Raw genomic sequence first — 20,237 nt, forward strand, 5'->3', positions numbered from 1 at the left:
TGTGGCTCATACCACTTATCCTACAAAGCACTGGGACAAATGAGATTCAACATCAACACCTCCTATCTGCCTTAGAATCCAGTTATTGTTGCTTTATGGTCATAAGATTCTTTCATCAGCTCCTTGCTAGCCTAAAGGTTTTTTTTGCCTAGCCCACGTATGATTTCCTCAACATTCTGAGGCCAGTCAAATAGTCCTCCATAGTCTTCTGACGTGACTTGGATGTTCCTTAGATTCCTTCTCTGATAAAGGTGGGTTGGCCATGCGCTGGGTGCCCATATAGACGTTCAAAGGACTGAAACCCACTCTGTCTGTGGAATCTCCTGGTAAATGAAGAGACTTGGCTGGAGAAGAACCTATCTCCTCTTGAGGTGCTCAGGTAGACGTCATACCCTGCCTTTAAAGGTTGTGTTAAATGTTTCCATTAAACCATTTTGTTTCTTTATTTTTTTGCTAAAGTTTGGGATCCCATCTTTTCCTTTCAGCTTTCGTGCAATGCATTTTTTTCCCCTGCATACCTTTTTATGTAGGACCATAAGACCCTTTATTCACATATTCAGCTAGAGGCTTATTTGTATCGGTGACCAGTCCAGCTTCCCTTGAAATGAAGTTAGGAAGCAATGGACTGGCTACTGGTCCCTGGGCATTGCCTCACATGACCCAAATTGCGAAGCAAGTAGGCAACCTACGTCCCCCTTCACCGGCCTCCGTTACACCTTTATTCGGATCCTGGCATTCTTCAGCCTGCATTACTAGGATCTCTTTAGTCTACCCCCTCCCTGATGCCCCAGTGCATCCAACTTTCACATTTTGACCACAAAGTGTCCCTGTCAGACCTCCTTTAACCCAACCTTTACCAACCAACTCCCGCAGGTGCCATGTGCATCTGATGCACCATCTCCAGCAGGCTTCCCCCATGTCCAAGCGGTTGTCCTTTCTTTGTTTCTACCCCCAGGATTATCGCTGACTGCCCGGTGCCCAAATACCAGCACGTCCTTTATTTTCATCGATAAGAAAGTGCTGTTCTGTTGGGGCATTGCTTGGCTCGGACCTCTCCAGCGCAGTGTTTTGTGTGGTTGTCGTTTGGAAGCGCTATTAGTTCATAGGGTGGGAGGTGTCGCTGTTTCTTGCTTGACTACTGTGCTGTGCTCGGTCTGCTCTTGTACCCTGCTTCTGACAATAATCATGTGCCAAACGTTATGCTGTTCGACGTGCCTTACCCCGGGCAAGAGTGGTGTGCTACGCTGTGCTCTACAATTGGTGCTTAGTACATCACGCTTGCACGTGGGCGCTGTGTGGCACGTGTTTGCTGGAATAAGTTCTGTAAACAGATAATGTGACTATGCCACTGCGTTCTTCAAATGGTTCTGCTCAAGGATCAGGCTTTCATTAGGCGCTGTGCCAATTATCCTTGGGCGGTATACTAGGACCAAGGGTGGTGTGTCACATAATGCTTCACAGTGGGTGCCACGCCACACCAGTCTCGGACTTTGGTGCAGTACCTTACCATACTGTGATGGTGCGGTGGCCCTTAACCACGCAGAATTCCTAGGACAGGTGTTTGCCCGAAGGGCAGTAAATGGGGTGAACTCACAGGTTATCAGTGAAGTAATCAGTCTGACATGCAATGCTGCCATTTTGCTGCTCTCGCGTCACCCAGACCAGGGCCCTCTCTTCTGCGTTGCAATGCACTGAGAAAGTGCTTTCTAGTTTGGGTGATGCTGGGACAGGCTCTCTACTACCTACACCACCTACAATGGCCTCCGACTCTGGCTCTCGCACCGCCCAAACCGGGGCGCTCTCTCCTCGCATGAGAAAGTGCTGTCTAGTTTGGGCTGTGTGGGGTCCGGGCCTTCTTCCGGGCAGGAGCTGAAATGTCGCTGGAAGGCATTTTACACAAGATCGTCGGCGTTGTCTCTGGCTGAACACCACTTGAACTAGGGCTCTCTTCTCGTTTCGAAACTGAGAAAGTGCTTCTAGTTTGGGCAATGTTTAGGGCCAGGTGCACTCCACTATGAGGGAAGGTGGATCCTTGAAGGAGAAGGTGCCCACAGACACCACCATTCTGCTGGACATGGTGTCTTTATTGTTGGGGTGCGGTTCAGACCTCTTCAAAACCATGCATTGAATGAGTGACAAACCTGGCACTGAATATACTAATGGTTACTGCAATGTGTCTATATATTAAGTGCCTTGTTATATTTTTAAGTTGATGGTTGTTTGCAAACAATTTTAAACTATATTGTCTATGGTGCATATAATTTTGCATGAACAATACTTCTATAGCATGGGTACTCGCAAACATTTTCCCAGGGGCCAAAAAGTTTGGTCTGTAACGTGCCTGGGCCGCTTTGATGCCAGGGCAGTGGCAGTCAGGTGGGGTGACTGGGGGATTGGTGGCAAGGTAGGTGTAGGGGAAGCAAAGAATATACATTTAGTTGCTGAAATAAACAATGGGCAACCAGAAAACCTGGAATTAATCCCGGCTTACCCACTTTTCCAAATTGTGTGATCCCAGGCAATTGTTTAGTGTCACTTTCCTTCCTTTTTCTGCATTATCACATTTAAGATGACCTCGAAATACTTGATTCATGGTGTGTGCTGCACAAAACCTGATTCTGCATTCGATTTAATAAACTATAATGTTGTTTATGTATCATAGGAACCCAGGCCACCCGTAAAGTGCACATACCAAGTGACTTGCCTCTTTAATTTATTATCGGTGGTGTTCTCAGCGTAAGGGGAATAATTAATGTTTTCCAATTTATGTTTCCAAATTTATGTTTGAAAACTATCACTTATAAATGAATACATCTCAATACGCTGATAAAACAAATTGTACTAAGGCGAAAAGGTTCTGCATGTTAACTAAATACACCTTTTTAATTTTGAAGAGACTGTCTTAGTTTTACACTTGTGCTGCAAGATGTCTTTAAAAATGATGGTGTTTCTAAAATTAAGTGCAGGATTCCATAGTTCCTTTCTTTAACACCAGTTAAGTTTGAAATAAATGATTGTGTGTGTGTTTAATATTTTTGTTAGTGTGGAGTCGAGCAAACAGCTGCTCAGTGCTCCTGTTGCCCCAGGGGCCATATGTAAAGGTCAGAGGGGCTGCATGAGGCCCGCGGTCCGTACTTTGAGTATCCCTGTTCTATAGTATATTATTTTCATAAAGTTTAGTAGGTATATAAAAAGATGCTCTTATTTGTCAAACTGTGCTTCCCTTTTTTTTTAGTGTGAGAAGTATCTTTAAATGAAACTGTTTCTTTCAACAGGTTTACATCCGCAAACTGAACGCAAAAAATCTCAACCTGTTGTAACCCTTGAACTCCTGCATGAAAAACTGATCTTCCAATCTGGTATGTTTTTTTAAATCGACCTTTGTTTCTTTCTGCCCACCTTCTTTCTCCCTCATCTGTGTACCTTACTCTGAAAATCTCGTAACTATCTGTCTTAAAGCTCCTTTGAAACCATAAAAAATGTTAATTCTGGCTAGAATTGTGCTCATGTATCCCCTATGATCACATCAAACTAAACAAGCCCCCACACAGCATGCAAACTAACCCCAATAACTAAATGACTGACTACTAACTATCTGAGTTGCCTGCTACTCACCGTAAAGCGCTTCGGGCTATACAAATGCAATAGCTCCGCGTGAGCTTCTTGCACTGTTTGTATTTGGTCCATGTGGTCATTCAGAACCCATAGTTCCACTTCTTCCGTGCATGATTGCTGTTCAGATGTGTCAGTAGATTGTGATAGGGGAAACAACAAGTGATGGACGGAATGCTGAACATTGTCAAACACTCACTCCCAGTCATAGATCTGGGTTTAATCCATCGTTCTTTTGCTCACCATGCCACCCCAGTTTGGACCCAGCCATATGCAAATCAGTCTTGACCCTGTTCCTCATGGGAACAGTCCAGACCGAACTGCCAAGCCAGGTCCTCACTGGACCGGAAACAAGCATCCTGGGATCGGCATTAAAGCTCTTTTGAAACAATAACAATATTAATTCCAGATAGTAATTGTGCCTCATGTATCCCCTATAATAATCACATCAAACGAAACAAGCCCCCACACAGCATGCAAACTAACCCCAATAACCAAATGACTGGCTACTAACTATTTGAGTTGCCTGCTATTCAACTTAAAGTACTTCGACGCCTCATCACGGGTAGTAAGGGCTATTCAAATCCAATAGCTCCATGTGAGCTTCTTGCACTGTTTGTGTTTGGTCCATGTGGTCATTCAGAACTCATAGTTCCACGTCTTCTGTGCATGATTGCTGTTTAGATGTGTCAGCAGATTGTGATAGGGGCACAGGCAGACTGGGTCAACCACGGTGTTATCTTATCGGGGAAGGTGACTGTCTTTCTCTTCCCTAACTAGAGCACTTTCTTGGGTTCTCTGGGGTTTTCAGAAAGCGCTTTCTAGTTTGGGTGATTGTATTAGGGCAGACTGTCTCCAGTGAACATGCCTAAAGTGCAGAATGCATGTTCCTGCCAATAACAGTGTTTTTCAGTGCCACAGGCCTATAATTGTGTCCTGTATTACAAGGTTACAGTGGTTGGTTTGATGGATAGGAGTAGATCTCTTTGTGGCAAGGTCAGAGATGGATTCCTTCCTCTGTACCACAGTCACAGGTTGATCTCTCTTCTGGCACAACGGTGCATTGGCAGTCATCTCCGACATACTTCCCCCATGTCCAAGTGGTTGTCCTTCCTTTGTTTCTACCCCAGGATTCTCGCCGACTGCCCGGTGCCCAAACACCAGCACTTCCTTTGTTTTCACCAGTAAGAAAGTGCTCTTCTGTTGGGGCATTGGTTGGCTCGGGCCTCTCTGGCACAGTGTTTTGTGTAGTTGTCTTCTGCAGGTGCTATTAGTTAATAGTGTTGGAGGGGTCGTTGTTTCTTGCTTGATTACTGTGCTGTGCTCGGTCCGCTCTTGTACCCTGCTTCAGACAATAATCATGTACCCAAGGTTACACTTTTGACGTGCCTTACCCCGGGCAAGGGTGGTGTGCTGCGCTGTGCTCTACAATTGGTGCTTAGTACATCACGCTTACACGTGGGCGCTGTGTGGCACGTGTTGCTGGAATAAGTTCTGTAAACAGATAATGCAACAAATCCACTGCATGCTTTCAAATGGTTCTGCTCAAGGATCAGGATTTCACGACGCGCTGTGCCAATTATCCTTGGGCGGTATACTAGGACCAAGGGTGGTGTGTCACTTAATGCTTCACAGTGGGTGCCACGCCACACCAGTCTCGGACTTGGGGGTGCTGTACCTCACCATACTGTGGTGGTGCGGTGGCCCTTAACCACGCAGAATTCCTAGGGACAGATGTTTGCCCAAAGGGAAGTAAACGGGGGGAAGTCACAGGTTATCAGTGAAGTAATCAGTCTGACATGCAATGCTGCTGTTTTGCTGCTCTTGCGTCACCCAGACCAGGGCCCTCTCTTCTGCGTTGCAATGCATTGAGAAAGTGCTTTCTAGTTTGGGTGATGCTGGGACAGGCTCTCTACTGCCTACACCACCCACGATGGCCTCCCACTCTGGCTCACGCACCGCCCACACCGGGGCGCTCTCTCCTCGTATGAGAAAGTGCTGTCTAGTTTGGGCTGTGTGGGGGGTCCAGGCCTACTTCCGGGCCGGAGCTGAAATGTCACTGGCAGGCATTTTACACAAGATCGTCGGCATCATCCCTGGCTGAACACCAGTTGAATGAACTAGGGCTCTCTTCTCGTTTTGAAACTGAGAAAGTGCTTCTAGTTTGGGCAATGTTTAGGGCCAGGTGCACTCCACTATGAGGGAAGGTGGATCCTTGAAGGAGAAGGTGCCCACAGACACCACCATTCTGCTGGACATGGTGTCTTTATTGTTGGGGTGCGGTTCAGACCTCTTCCAAACCAGGCATTGAATGAGTGACAAACCTGGCACTGAATATACTAATGGTTATTGCAATGTGTCTATATATTAATTGCCTTGTTATGTTTTCAAGTTGATGGTTGTTTACAAACATTTTCTATACCATATTGTTTGTGGTGCTTATAATTTTGCATGAGCAATACTTCTATAGTATAGTATTTAATACAGTGTAGTGGGTATATAAAAAGATGCTCTTATTTGTCAAACTGTGCTTCCCTTTTTTTACTGTGAGAAGTATCTTTAAATTAAACTGTTTCTTTCAACAGGTTTACATCCACAAACTGAATGCAAACATTCTCAACCTGTTCTAACCCTTGAACTCCTGCATGAAAAACTGACCTTCCAATCCGTTATGTTTTTTAAATCGATCTCTGCTTCTTTCTGCCCACCTTCTGTCTCCCTCATGTGTTTACCTTACTCTAAAAATCTCGTAACTATCTGCCTTAAAGCTCTTTTGAAACAATAACAATATTAATTCCGGCTAGTAATTGTGCCTCATGTATCCCCTATAATAATCACATCAAATGAAACAAGCCCCCACTCAGCATGCAAACTAACCCCAGTAACCAAATGACTGACTACTATCTGAGTTGCCTACTACTCACCGTAAAGCGCTTCAGCACCTCATCAAGGGTAGTAAGGGCTATCCAAATACAATAGCTCCGTGAGTGCTTCTGGCACTGTTTGTGTTTGGTCCATGTTGTCATTCAGACACCATAGTTCCACTTCTTCCGTGCATGATTGCTGTTCAGATGTGTCTACAAATTGTGATTGGGGCACAGGCAGACTAGGTCACCCACGGTGTTGTCTTATCGGACAGGGTGACTGTCTTTCTCTTCCCTAACTAGAGCACTTTCTTTATTTCTCTGGGGTTTTTAGAAAGCGCTTTCTGGTTCGGGTGATTATATTAGGGCAGACTTTCTCCAGCGAACATGCCTGAAGCGCAGGACGCAAGTTCCTGCCACTAATAGTGTTTTTCAGTGCCATTGGCCTATAATTGTGTCCTGTATTACACGGTTACAGCGCAGAATATTACGTTCAGCGCCGAGATGTGGCAACATATTTTTGGCGGGTTCTTCTGAAGGTGGGATGCTGGTGTTTATAGGAGATGGAAGCCACTGAGCAATGTCCCCTTAATTTCCTTGGTCCACACTTACCAACAGTTGAGTGTCAAGCATACCAGGGCCCATGAGTCAGGCAAGTGTAACCCCTATTCCGCGCCCCAGAAGCCTGGTTTGGTAGTAAAAAGAAATCCAAAATTAGCTTTCAGCGGATCCTTCACGTCTCTGGGCCCCGGTGCCATTGCATCTGTGCACTACCGATAGGTACACTCCTGTTTTTCAATCCAACCTTATGTGGTGTGGGGCGGTGCGGTCTAACCAGTGGATTTCATCTTTACCGTCAAGCAAGGGGCTCCTTCGGTAGACTTGAATGGTAACACCGACCTGAAAACCTACTGCCACAAAATATGTAATCTCAATTAATTTCACTGGCCTAAACACAACCCGCCTCCCCAAGATACTTAATGGGGTGCCAGTCATGATGTATGAAATTAATTTTAAAAAAAGTGTCATTCCACACATTAATTGGTTATTTTACGACAGCGTCTGTATCTCATCAGAAAAGACAGGATTGGACATGGGGCGTAGAGGGGACGAAGCATGCTTCAGTGCATTACATACACATAATTCCTCGTCTTCCTCTTGAGACCTTAGGCCTCAGGGGTGGGTGGGGGTTGGGGACGACCTCCAAAGCCCCAGGGATGTTGAGCAGCGCCAGTACTGCCCCCAGTAGGAGATTTATGGGTAAGTCCCCAAAGACGGGAGTCCTAGTACCAGGGCAGTCACTCCCTACTCTCCTCCGGGAGCTATATTCCCTCCAAGGCTAGAGGTGCGCCGGGGAGTAAACAGCAGCGGAGAGAACTGGGCGATGCTACGGTTCCATTGTAGCAGCGTATGGGCCACATAAAAAAAAACTGGTGTATACAAAGAAGCAACTCTCCTAGCTGGTGACCAGGCAACATCTAATGGTTTGGGGTTCAGGTGTGCGATTATGAACAATTCTGGTGCAACGTGTTCCAGTTACTAGGATTATTTAAATCAGGGGCGGTGACAGTTCAAGGCAACAAAGCCCTTCCTACAACACTATAATGTTTCGGGGGTGAGGGGGGGGGGGGGGGTTGCTCTGGGCCCTTGCAGAATATGGCAACACTGCTACATTGGCCTAAACTAGAACCTTCCATTTGGGTCCAGTCTGCCTTTTCCTATCCCCTGAAGAGGGCACGCTGGCTGGCGCCTGACGTCCACTATGACAGCCAATAGGATGTACCCACTACCAGGAGGGCCATGAACTTGATTGGGTGACCCCTGGCACCGGGAGGCGGGGCCACACCTGGGCAGAGATGTTTTATGGAAGGGCACCTGTGTTCTGGAAAACCATGACATGGGGGGTGCAGGGCCATTAACCAATGTGTGAACTGGAGAGCACAGAGGCTCCCTGAAGGCTGCATCTCCGGGTAAGTCACTGGGCGTACTCTTTCAGCACTGAGGCCTCACAAGGGACCCGACCTACCACCTTCCCTGTTCTCTTAGTGGTCGCTTGGGTGTGTGTCGGTTCATAATTAGACTTAAAGCACACTTTTTTTCCAAAAGTACTGGATCGCATCTTTTCCTTTCAGCTGTCGTGCAATGTTTTTTTCTTCCTGCATAGCTTTTTAGGAAGGACCATGAGACCCTTTATTCACATATTCGCCCGAGAGGCTTAATTGTATCGGTGACCAGTCCATCTTCCCTTGAAACGAAGTTCGGAAGCGATGGACTGGCTACTGCTCCCTGGGCATTGCCTCACATGACCGAAATTGTGAAGCAATTAGGCAACCTACGTCCCCCTTCCCCGGCTACCGTTACACCTTTATTCGGACTCTGGCATTCTTCAGCCTGCATTACTAGGATCTCTTCAGTCTACCCCCTCCCCGATGTCCGAAGTGTATCCAGCTTTTGCATTTTGACCACAAAGTGTCCCTGTGAGTCCTCCTTTAACCTAACCTTCACCAACCAGCTCGTGCAGGTTCTTTGTGCATTTAATGCACCATCTCCGGCAGGCTTCCCCTATGTCCAAGTGATTGTCCTTCCTTTGTTTCTACCCCTACCCCGGGATTCTCGCCGACTGCCCGGTGCCCAAACACCAGCACTTCCTTTGTTTTCACCCATAAGAAAGTGCTGTTCTGTTGGGACATTGGTTGGCTCGGACCTCTCCAGTGCAGTGTTTTGTGTGTTTGTTGTTTGGGCATCATACTAGGACCAAGGGTGGAGTGTCACTTAATGCTTCACAGTGGGTGCCGCGCCACACCAGTCTTGAACTTTGGGTTGCTGTACCTTACCATACTGTGGTGGTGCGGTGGCCCTTAACTACGCAGAATTCCTAGGGACATGTGTTTGCCCAAAGGGAAGTAAATGGGGGGAGGTCACAGGTAATCGGTGAAGTAATCAGTCCGACATGCAATGCTGCCATTTTGCTGCTCTCGCGTCACCCAGACCAGGGCCCTCTCTTCTGCGTTGCAATGCACAGAGAAAGTGCTTTCTAGTTTGGGTGATGCTGGGACAGGCTCTCTACTGCCTACACCACCCACGATGGCCTCCGACTCTGGTTCACGCACCGCCCACACCGGGGCGCTCTCTCCTCGCATGAGAAAGTGCTGTCTAGTTTGGGCTGTGTGGGGTCCAGGCCTTCTTCCGGGCAGGAGCTGAAATGTCACTGGCAGGCATTTTACACAAGATCGTCAGCGTTGTCTCTGGCTGAAAACCACTTGAATGAACTAGGGCTCTCTTCACGTTTAGAAGCTGAGAAAGTGCTTCTAGTTTGGGTAATGTTTAGGGCCGGGTGCGCTACGAGGCAAGGTGGATCCTAGAGGGAGAAGGTGACCACAGACACCACCATTCTGCTGGACATGGTGTCTGTTCTGTTGGGGTGCGGTTCAAGCCTCTTCCAAACCATGCATTGAATGAGTGACAGACCTGGCACTGAATATACTAATGGTTACTGCAATGTGTCTATATATTAATTGCCTTGTTATATTTTCAAGTTGATGGTTGTTTGCAAACATTGTAGTGTGTATATAAAAAGATGCTTTTATTTGTCGAACTATGATTCCCTTTTTTTTTTACTGTGAGAAGTATCTTTAAATGAAACTGTTTCTTTCAACAGGTTTACATATACAAACTGAATACAAAAATTCTCAACCTGTTTTTTAACCCTTGAACTCCTGCATGAAAAACTGACCTTCCAATCCGTTATGTTTTTTAAATCCATAGCTGCATCTTTCTGCCTGCCTTCTGTCTCTCTCATGTGTTTACCTTACTCTAAAAATCTCGTAACTATCGGCATTAAAGCTCTTTTGAAACAATAACAATATTAATTCCAGATAGTAATTGTGCCTCATGTATCCCCTATAATAATCACATCAAACGAAACAAGCCCCTACACAGCATGCAAACTAACCCCAATAACCAAATGACTGGCTACTAACTATTTGAGTTGCCTGCTATTCAACTTAAAGTACTTCGACGCCTCATCACGGGTAGTAAGGGCTATTCAAATCCAATAGCTCCATGTGAGCTTCTTGCACTGTTTGTGTTTGGTTCATGTGGTCATTCAGAACTCATAGTTCCACGTCTTCTGTGCATGATTGCTGTTTAGATGTGTCAGCAGATTGTGATAGGGACACAGGCAGACTGGGTCACCCACGGTCTTATGTTATCGGGGAAGGTGACTGTCTTTCTCTTCCCTAACTAGAGCACTTTCTTCGGTTCTCCGGGGTTTTCAGAAAGCGCTTTCTAGTTCGAGTGATTGTATTAGGGCAGACTGTCTCCAGCGAACATGCCTAAAGCGCAGAACGCATGTTCCCGCCACTAATATTGTTTTTCAGTGCCACGGGCCTATAATTGTGTCCTGTATTACATGGTTACATTGGTTGGTTTGGTGGATGGGAGTAGATCTCTTTGTGACACGGTCAGAGATGGGTTCCTTCCTCTGTAGCACAGTCACAGGTTGATCTCTCTTCTGGCACGATCGTGCATTAGCAGTCTTAGGTGGGTTTCTATACCGTACAATTATGGGGTGGGTTACAGTATGGTACTACCATGATGGGATAAGTATGTTTTTATGTCACACTGATTGGTTGATACATCATGTCTGAATCCATGACATGATCGTGGGTTGGTATCCTGATATCTTCTGCTTCCTGAGAGATACCAGTGCTGACGCTTCTCTCTGGATCTAAAGATACCCTCGGGCGCTCGTACCACCATCTTGGGAGGGGATGAGAACAGCTTCTGGCTGGCCGGCTAGCATCGCAGCAATATCCCCTTCATTTCTTTGGTGCACACTTATCAACAGTTGAGTGTCAAGCATACCATGGCACATGAGTCAGGTAAGTGTAACCCCTAGCAGCGTATCGGCCACATCAAAATAACCACTGATGTATGCAAAGAAGCAACTCTCTGGTGCGTGGATTGGGGTGAAGCCGGCCACCAGGCAAGATCTTATGGTTTGGGGTTCAGGTGTGCGATTATGAATGAGTGTGGCGGAACGTGGTCTAGTTACTATGAATTATTTATATCAGGGTTGGTGATAGCGCAAGGCAACAAAGCCTTTCCCACAACCCTATAATTTTTTGGTGGGGTCTGGGCTTGCGCTGGGCCCAAATGGGGTCCCCATTCCCTTGCAGAATATGGCAACACGCTACATTTGCCTAAACTAGAACTTTCCAGATGGGACCAGTCTGCCATTCCCTATCTCCTGGAGAGGGCACGCTGGTTGGTGCCCAGCGTCCACTATGACAGCCAATAGGATGTACCCACCAACAGGAGGGCCATGAACATGATTGGGTGAACGATGACACCGGGAGGCCGGGCCACACCTGGGCAGAGATGTCTTATGGGAGGGCACCTGTGTTCCATAAAACCATGACATGGGGCCCAGGGCCATTACGCACTGTGTGAGCTGGACAGCACAGAGGCTCTCTGAAGGCCGCATCTCCGGGTAAGTCACTGGGTGCAATCTTTTAGCACTGAGGCCTCACAAGGGTACCCGATCTACCACCTTCCCTGTTCCCCGGGATTCCTGGTTGGGAGGCCTAAACTCATCTGGTGGCAACATCAGGTGATAATTCTGCGTCTCTTAACGGAGGCTGAGTGTGTGTGGGTTCATAATTAGACTTAGAGCACACTTTTTTTGTGCTGAAGGTTGGGATCCCATCTTTTCCTTTCAGCTTTCGTGCAATGTATTTTTTCCCCCGCATAATTTTTTATGTAGGACCATAAGACCCTTTATTCGCATATTCGCCCGAGAGGCTTATTTGTATCGGTGACCAGTCCAGCTTCCCTTGAAACGAAGTTCAGAAGCGATGGACTGGCTACTGCTCCCTGGGCGTTGCCTCACATGACCCAAATTGCGAAGCAAGTAGGCAACCTACGTCCCCCTTCCCCGGCTACCGTTACACCTTTATTCAGGCACTGGCATTCTCCAGCCTGCATTACTAGGATCTGTTCAGTCTATCCCCTCCCCGATGCCCTCAGTGCATCCAACTTTCACATTTTGACCCTAAAGTGTCCCTTTCAGACCTCCTTTCACCTAACCTTCACCAACCAGCTCTGCAGGTTCCATGTGCATCTAATACACCATCTCCGGCAGGCTTCCCCCATGTCCAACAGTTGTCTTTCTTTGTTTCTACCCCGGGATTATCGCCGACTGCCCGGTGCCCAAACACTGGCACTTCCTATGTTTTCACTGGTATGAAAGTGCTGTTTTGTTGGGGCATTGGTTGGCTCGGACCTCTCCAGCGCAGTGGTGGTCGTTTGCAGGCGCTATTAGTTAATAGGGTGGGAGGTGTCGCTGTTTCTTGCTTGACTAGTGTGCTGTGCTCGGTCTGCTCTTGTACCCTGCTTCTGACAATAATCATGTGCCCAAGTTTGTGCTGTTCGACCTGCCTTACCGCGGGCAAGAGCGGTGTGCTGCGCCGTGCTCTACAATTGGTGCTTAGTACATCATGCTTGCACGTGGGCGCTGTGTGGCACGTGTTTGCTGGAATAAGTTCTGTAAACAGATAATGCAACAATTCCACTGCGTTCTTCAAATGGTTCTGCTCAAGGATCAGGATTTCACGACGCAATGTACCAATTATCCTTGGGCGGTATACTAGGACCAAGGGTGGTGTGTCACTTAATGCTTCACAGTGGGTGCCACGCCACACCATTCTCAGACTTGGGGGTGCTGTACCTTACCATACTGTGGTGGATCGGTGGCCCTTAACCATGCAGAATTCCTAGGGACAGATGTTTGCCCGAAGGGCAGTTAATGGGGTGGACTCACAGGTTATCAGTGAAGTAATCAGTCTGACATGCAATGCTTCTGTTTTGCTGCTCTCGCGTCACCCAGACCAGGGCCCTCTCTTCTGCGTTGCAATGCACTGAGAAAGTGCTTTCTAGTTTGGGTGATGCTGGGACAGGCTCTCTACTACCTACACCACCCACGATGGCCTCCGACTCTGGTTCACGCACCGCCCACACCGGGGCGCTCTCTCCTTGCATGAGAAAGTGCTGTCCCGGGCCTTCTTCCGGGAAGGAGCTGAAATGTCACTGGCAGGCATTTTACACAAGATCGTCGGCGTCGTCTCTGGCTGAACACCAGTTGAATGAAATAGGGCTCTCTTCTCGTTTCAAGAAAGTGCTTCTAGTTTGGGTAATGTTTAGGGCCAGGTGCGCTCCACTACGAGGCAAGGTGGATCCTAGAAGAAGGTGGCCACAGACACCACCATTCTGCTGGACATGGTGTGTGTTCTGTTGGGGTGCGGTTCAGGCCTCTTCCAAACCATGCATTGAATGAGTGACAAACCTGGCACTGAATATACTAATGGTTACTGAAATGTGTCTATATATTAATTGCCTTGTTCTATTTTCAAGTTGATGTTTTTTTACAAACATTTTCTATACTGTATTGTTTATGGTGCATATAATTTTACATGAACAATACTTCTATTGTATAGTATTTAATACAGTTTAGTGGGTATATAAAAAGATGCTCTTATTTGTCAAACTGCTTCTCTTTTGTTTTTACTGTGAGAAGTATCTTTAAATGAAACTGTTTCTTTCAACAGGTTTACATCCACAAACTGAAAGCAAAAATTCTCAACCTGCCTTCTTCCGGTCAGGAGCGGAAATGTCACTGGTAGGCATTATACACAAGATCGTCGGCGTTGTCTCTGGCTGAACACCACTTGAACTAGGGCTCTCTTCTCTTTTCGAAACTGAGAAAGTGCTTCTAGTTTGGGTAATGTTTATCGCCGGGTTCGCTCCACTCCGTGGCAAGGTGGATCCTAGAAGGAGAAGGTGACCACTGATCACCATTCTGCTGGACATGGTGCATGTTCTGTTGGGGTGCAGTTCAGGCCACTTCCAAACCTGGCACTGATTATACTAATGGTTACTGCAATGTGTCTGTATATTAATTGCCTTGTTATAGTTTCAAGTTGATGGATGTTTACAAACATTTTCTATACTATATTGGTTATGGTGCATATAATTTACATGAACAATACTTCTATATATTTAATACAGTATAGTGGGTATATAAATAGATGCTCTTACTTGTCCCTTCTTTTTACTGTGAGAAGTTTACTGTGAGAAGTACTGTGAGAAAATAAAACAGTTTCTTTCAACAGGTTTACATCCACAAATTGAAGCTAACATTCTCAACCTGTTGTAACTCTTAAACTCCTGCATTAGAAACTGACCTTCCAATGTGTTATATTTTTTTAATCGACCTCTGCTTCTGTCTGCCTAACATCCTTTCTGCCTACCTTCTGTCTCTCTCATCAGTGTACCTTTCTCTAAAAATCTCATAACTATCTGCCTTAAAACTCTTTTGAAACCATAAAAATATTCATTCCGGCTAGTAATTGTGCCTCATAGCTCCTATAATAATGATATCAAACAAAACAAGCCCTCACACAGCATGACAACTAACCTCAGTAACCAATTGACTGACTACTAACTAGGCTATACAAATCCAATAGCTCCGTGTGAGTTCCTTGTACTGTTTGTGATTGGTCCATGTGGTCATTCAGAACACATAGTTTCGCTTCTTCCATGCATACTTGCTGTTCAGATGTGTCTACAGATTGTTATAGGGGGCACAGGCAGACTGGGTCACCCACGGTCTTATCTTATCGGAGAGGATGACTGTCTTTCTCTTCCCTGACTGTACAGCGCCCTAAATAGAGCACTTTCCTGGGTTCTCTGGGTTTTTCGGAAAGTGCTTTCTAGTCCAGGTTATTCTATTAGGGCAGGCTGTCTCTAACGAACATGCCTAAAGCGCAGAACACATGTTTCCACCACTAATAGTGTTTTTCCGTGCCGCTGGCCTATAATTGTGTCCTGTATTACACGATTACAGAGGTTGGTTCGGTGGATGGGAGTAGATTTCTTTGTGACACGGTCAGAGATGGGTTCCTACAACGTATAATCATGGGTGCGTTCCTCTGTAGCACAGTCACAGGTTGATCTATCTTCTGGAACATTTGTGCACTGGCAGTCATGGGTGGGTTTCTAAACATACAATCATGGGGTGGGTTGCTGTGTGGCACAATCATTAGTTTATATGGTACTTGTAAATATATCTCATATTTCATGTCATTCGGTTGATGGGTGGATCACTATAGTGTGGGAGGGGTCGCTGTTTCTTGCTTGACTAGTGTGCTGTGCTCGGTCTGCTCTTGTACCCTGCTTCTGACAATAATCATGTGCCAAAGGTTACTCTGTTTGACGTGACTTACCGCTGGCAAGAATGGTGTGCTGCGCCATGCTCTAGAATGGGTGCTTAGTACATCACGCTTGCACGTTGGCGCTGTGTGGCACGTGTTTGCTGGAATAATTTCTGTAAACAGATAATGCGACGATGCCACTGCGTGCTTTCAAATGGTTCCACACAAGAATCAGGCTTTCACGCGGTGCTGTGCCTATTATCCTTGGGCGTTATACTAGGACCAAGGGTGGTGTGTCAGTGCTTCACAGTGGGTCCGTGCCACACCAGTCTTGGACTTAGGTGCTGTACCTTACCATACTGTGGTGGTGCAGTGGCCCTTAACCATGCAGAATTCCTAGGGCCAGTAAATGGGGGGAAGTCATGAGCTGTGTGTCTCATTCACCCAACAGTGAATTAATCAATCTGACAATCAATGCTGTTGTTTTGTTGCTCTCGCATCACCCAGACCTGGGCCCTCTCTTCTGCATTGGAATGCATTGAGAAAGTGCTTTCTAGTTTGGGTGATGCTGGGGCAGGCTTTCTGCTGCCTACACCACCCACGATGGCTTCCGACTCTGGCTCAAGCACCGCCCACCAGGGCGCTCTCTCCTCACATTAGAAAGTGCTGTCTAGTTTGGGTTGAGTGGGGTCTGGGCCTTCTTCTGGGCAGGACCTGAAACTTCACTGGCAGGCAATTTACTCAAAATCGTCAGTGTTGTCTCTGGCTGAACACCACTTGATTTAACTAGGGCTCTCTTCTCGTTTTGAAACTGAGAAAGTGCTTCTAGTTTGGGTATTGTTTAGGGCCGGATGCGCTCCACTACAAGGCAAGGTGGATGCTAGAAGAAGAAGGTGACCATAGACACCACCATTCTCCTGGACATGATGTCTGTTCTGTTGGGTCGCTGTTCAGCCTCTTCCAAACCATGCATTGAATGAGTGACAAACCTGGCACTGAATATACTAATGGTTACTGAAATGTGTCTATATATTAATTGCCTTGTTATATTTTCAAGTTGATGCTTGTTTACAAACATTTTCTATACTATATTGTTTATGATGCATATAATTTTGCATTAACAATACTTCTATAGTATAGTATTTAATACAGTGTAGTGGGTATATAAAAAGATTCTTTTATTTGTCAAACTGTGTTTCCCTTTTTTTTACTGTGAGAAGTATCTTTAAATGAAACTGTTTGTTTCAACAGGTTTACATCCACAAACTGAATGCAAACATTCTCAACCTGCCTTCTTCCGGGCAGGAGCGGAAATGTCACTGGTAGGCATTATGCACAAGATCGTCGGCGTTGTCTCTGGCTGAACACCACTTGAACTAGGGCTCTCTTCTATTTTCGAAACTGAGAAAGTGCTTCTAGTTTGGGTAATGTTTATCACCGGGTTCGCTCCACTCCGTGGCAAGGTGGATCCTAGAAGGAGAAGGTGACCACAGATCACCATTCTGCTGGACATGGTGCATGTTCTGTTGGGGTGCAGTTCAGGCCACTTCCAAACCTGGCACTGATTATACTATGGTTACTGCAATGTGTCTGTATGTTAATTGCCTTGTTATAGTTTCAAGTTGATGGATGTTTACAAACATTTTCTATACTATATTGTTTATGGTGCATATAATTTGCATGAACAATACTTCTATATATTTAATACAGTATAGTGGGTATATAAAAAGATGCTCTTATTTGTCCCTTCTTTTTACTGTGAGAAGTATCTTTAAAATAAAACTGTTTCTTTCAACAGGTTTACATCCACAAATTGAAGCTAATATTCTCAACCTGTTGTAACTCTTAAACTCCTGTATTAAAAACTGACCTTCCAATCAGTTATATTTTTTAAATCAACCTCTGCTTCTTTCTACCTAACATCTGTCTCTCTCATCAGTGTACCTTTCTCTAAAAATATCATAACTATCTGCCTTCAAGTTCTTTTGAAACCATAACAATATTCATTCCGGCTAGTAATTGTGCCTCATAGCTCCTATAATAATTACATCATACGAAACAAGCCCCCACACAGCATGCAAACTAACCTCAGTAACCAAATGACTGACTACTAACTAGGCTATACAAATCCAATAGCTCCGTGTGAGTTCCTTGCACTGTTTGTGTTTGGTCCATGTGGTCATTCAGAACTCATAGTTTCCCTTCTTCCATGCATACGTGCTGTTCAGATGTGTCAGCAGATTGTGATGGGGACACAGGCAGACTGGGTCACCCACGGTGTTATCTTATCGGGGAGGATGACTGTCTTTCTCTTCCCTGACTGTACAGCGCCCTAAATAGAGCACTTTCTTGGGTTCTCTGGGTTTTTCGGAAGGTGCTTTCTAGTCCAGGTGATTGTATTAGGGCAGGCTGTCTCCAGCGAACATGCCTAAAGCGCAGAACGCATGTTCCCGCCACTAATAGTGTTTTTCCCTGCCACTGGCCTATAATTGTGTCCTGTATTACATGGTTACAGTGGTTGGTTCGGTGGATGGGAGTAGATTTCTTTGTGACACGGTCAGAGATGGGTTCCTACAACGTATAGTCATGGGTGAATTCCTCTGTAGCACAGTCACAGGTGGATCAATCTTCTGGAACATTTATGCACTGCACTGGCAGTCATGGTGGGTTTCTATACATACAATCATGGGGTGGGTTGCTGTGTGGCACAATCATTAGTTGATATAGTACTTATAAATATGTTTCATGTCATTCGGTGGATGGGTGGATCACTATAGTACGGTCATGGGCGGGTTCCAGTATGGTACTATCATGATAGGATAAGTATGTTTTGATGTCACACTGATTGATTGATAGATCATGGCTGAATCCATGACATCATCGTGGGTTGGTATCCTGATATCTTGTGTTTCCTGAGAGGTGCAAGTGCTGACACTTCTCTCTGGATCTGAAGATACCCTGGGACGCACGAACTTCCCTTTAGGAGGGGATGAGATTAGCATCTAGCTGGCTGGCTAGCATTGCAGCACAGAATGTTGCGTTCAACACCGAAATGTGTAAAGTTTGATCGAAGGGATCTACTCAACACTAAACCGGCACCATGAAGTCACTTCAAGGCACAGCGCTTGTGTTGCACGTTGGTACCCCATAAGTGCTTTGCGTTGGAGTGATTTAAAGTTGTCATCTCAGCTGCGCCAAGAACACAGTGTGCCTAGAGAGAGAGAAGCAAAAAGCACGTGCTGACACCGCTCTGACCGCCCAAGATAGACAGTGCTGCATGTTCCAAGGTTCGATGCGTGGCAGCACCCCTCAATAATGTACATACTTCCGCTGCTATATCTACCATCCAGTGAAAGGTTGGGGTGTGCGGATGGGGGCGGGCCTGTTTGCTCTATCAACCGGGGTTCAGGAAGGGTAGGGTGAGGCCGGGGTGTGGATGGAAGTCTAACCATGTAAGAATGTCTTATTTCAGCTGATGTCTAATCATCTAATTGTCTAATTGTCATTGTGGGCTCCTCGCAATCATCATTAGATTCCTCTTTCCTAAGTACAGCCCTGTTTGTTTATAGATGACTAGCCTCGTACCAAGCCCGCCCTTTGCTCTTTTTTACTGAGCCCTGAAGAAGGTGACTGACCGTGTTTGGTTGTACCCCAAAACACGCACCGGCGCAAATAAAAAGTGGGGAACTGAAGATAACGAAAAACTCTTATTAATGAAATTTTATTAAGGGTAAGGGTTGGCCTATTTTTGTTCTGTATGTTTTTGGTGTATTGTGATGATGTAGTATTGGCTATGTCACTTCATCCTAATGTCTACAAATGACAAGTTAATATGTGGCCAACAAAAAAAACATGTTGAAAAGGAAAAATAACAAATAAAGAGAATTATGAGAAAATATGTAAAGGTTCTTATCATTTTTGGCTCAATGCATTTGTGCTATGTTGTGTGTACAAATGTAAACACAGGGTTGGTGGTGAGTGTGTTTTGTTCATACGTGTTTCCTCTTTTCCTGTCTCCCCTCTATTTTCAGCACCCTCTTTTGTTCCTTAGGATACAGAGAGCAGCACTTGGCAAAACATGTACTTACCTGCAAGAAAATGTTATTTTCATAAATTGGTTCAGCGTCTTCTTTGCAGTCTAAAACCATGTTGAAGGTCTAGCAATATATTCTTGTCTTCGGTCCAGCCCACTTCCAGCAAATGTGTATCTTTAGAGACAAGCCACAGTCTCAATTCTTGATCTAGGTATATTCTTCAGAGCATCATCAAGTCATGGTACGCCCCTGAACACTGGACCAAGTAATCTACACTGGGTCTTCCAGAAATTGTTGAGGGTCATGGGGACCTGGGTGCAAACTGTTTTGAAGGCTAAGATTGTATCAGGATTTGAGGAAGCATCAAGACAAATTTCAATATCCTGACTGCAAGTATCTTAACAAATTAGATTTCATTTCTGGAGCCGCCTTATTCCATTTTAAATGTGCAGCCTTGTTCAGTAGCCGTCACAACATTGCATTCATGCTGTTCATTTGTATAATTCCAGGCCAAA

The 20,237-nt window shown here is 45.7% G+C and overlaps 1 long non-coding RNA gene across 1 annotated transcript in view; it reads left to right on the forward strand.

The window, feature by feature from the left end:
* Positions 1–14,156, forward strand: part of LOC138260696 (uncharacterized) — a 28,044-nt gene extending 13,888 nt beyond the window's left edge. The window contains exons 2-3 of the long non-coding RNA XR_011198927.1: positions 3,276–3,359; positions 14,084–14,156. This is a non-coding gene — a long non-coding RNA (uncharacterized lncRNA). The remainder of the gene's footprint in view (positions 1–3,275; positions 3,360–14,083) is intronic.
* Positions 14,157–20,237: the final 6,081 nt, after the last annotated feature.

Source organism: Pleurodeles waltl, chromosome 10 (assembly GCF_031143425.1).
Source record: "Pleurodeles waltl isolate 20211129_DDA chromosome 10, aPleWal1.hap1.20221129, whole genome shotgun sequence".
NCBI lineage: Eukaryota > Metazoa > Chordata > Amphibia > Caudata > Salamandridae > Pleurodeles > Pleurodeles waltl.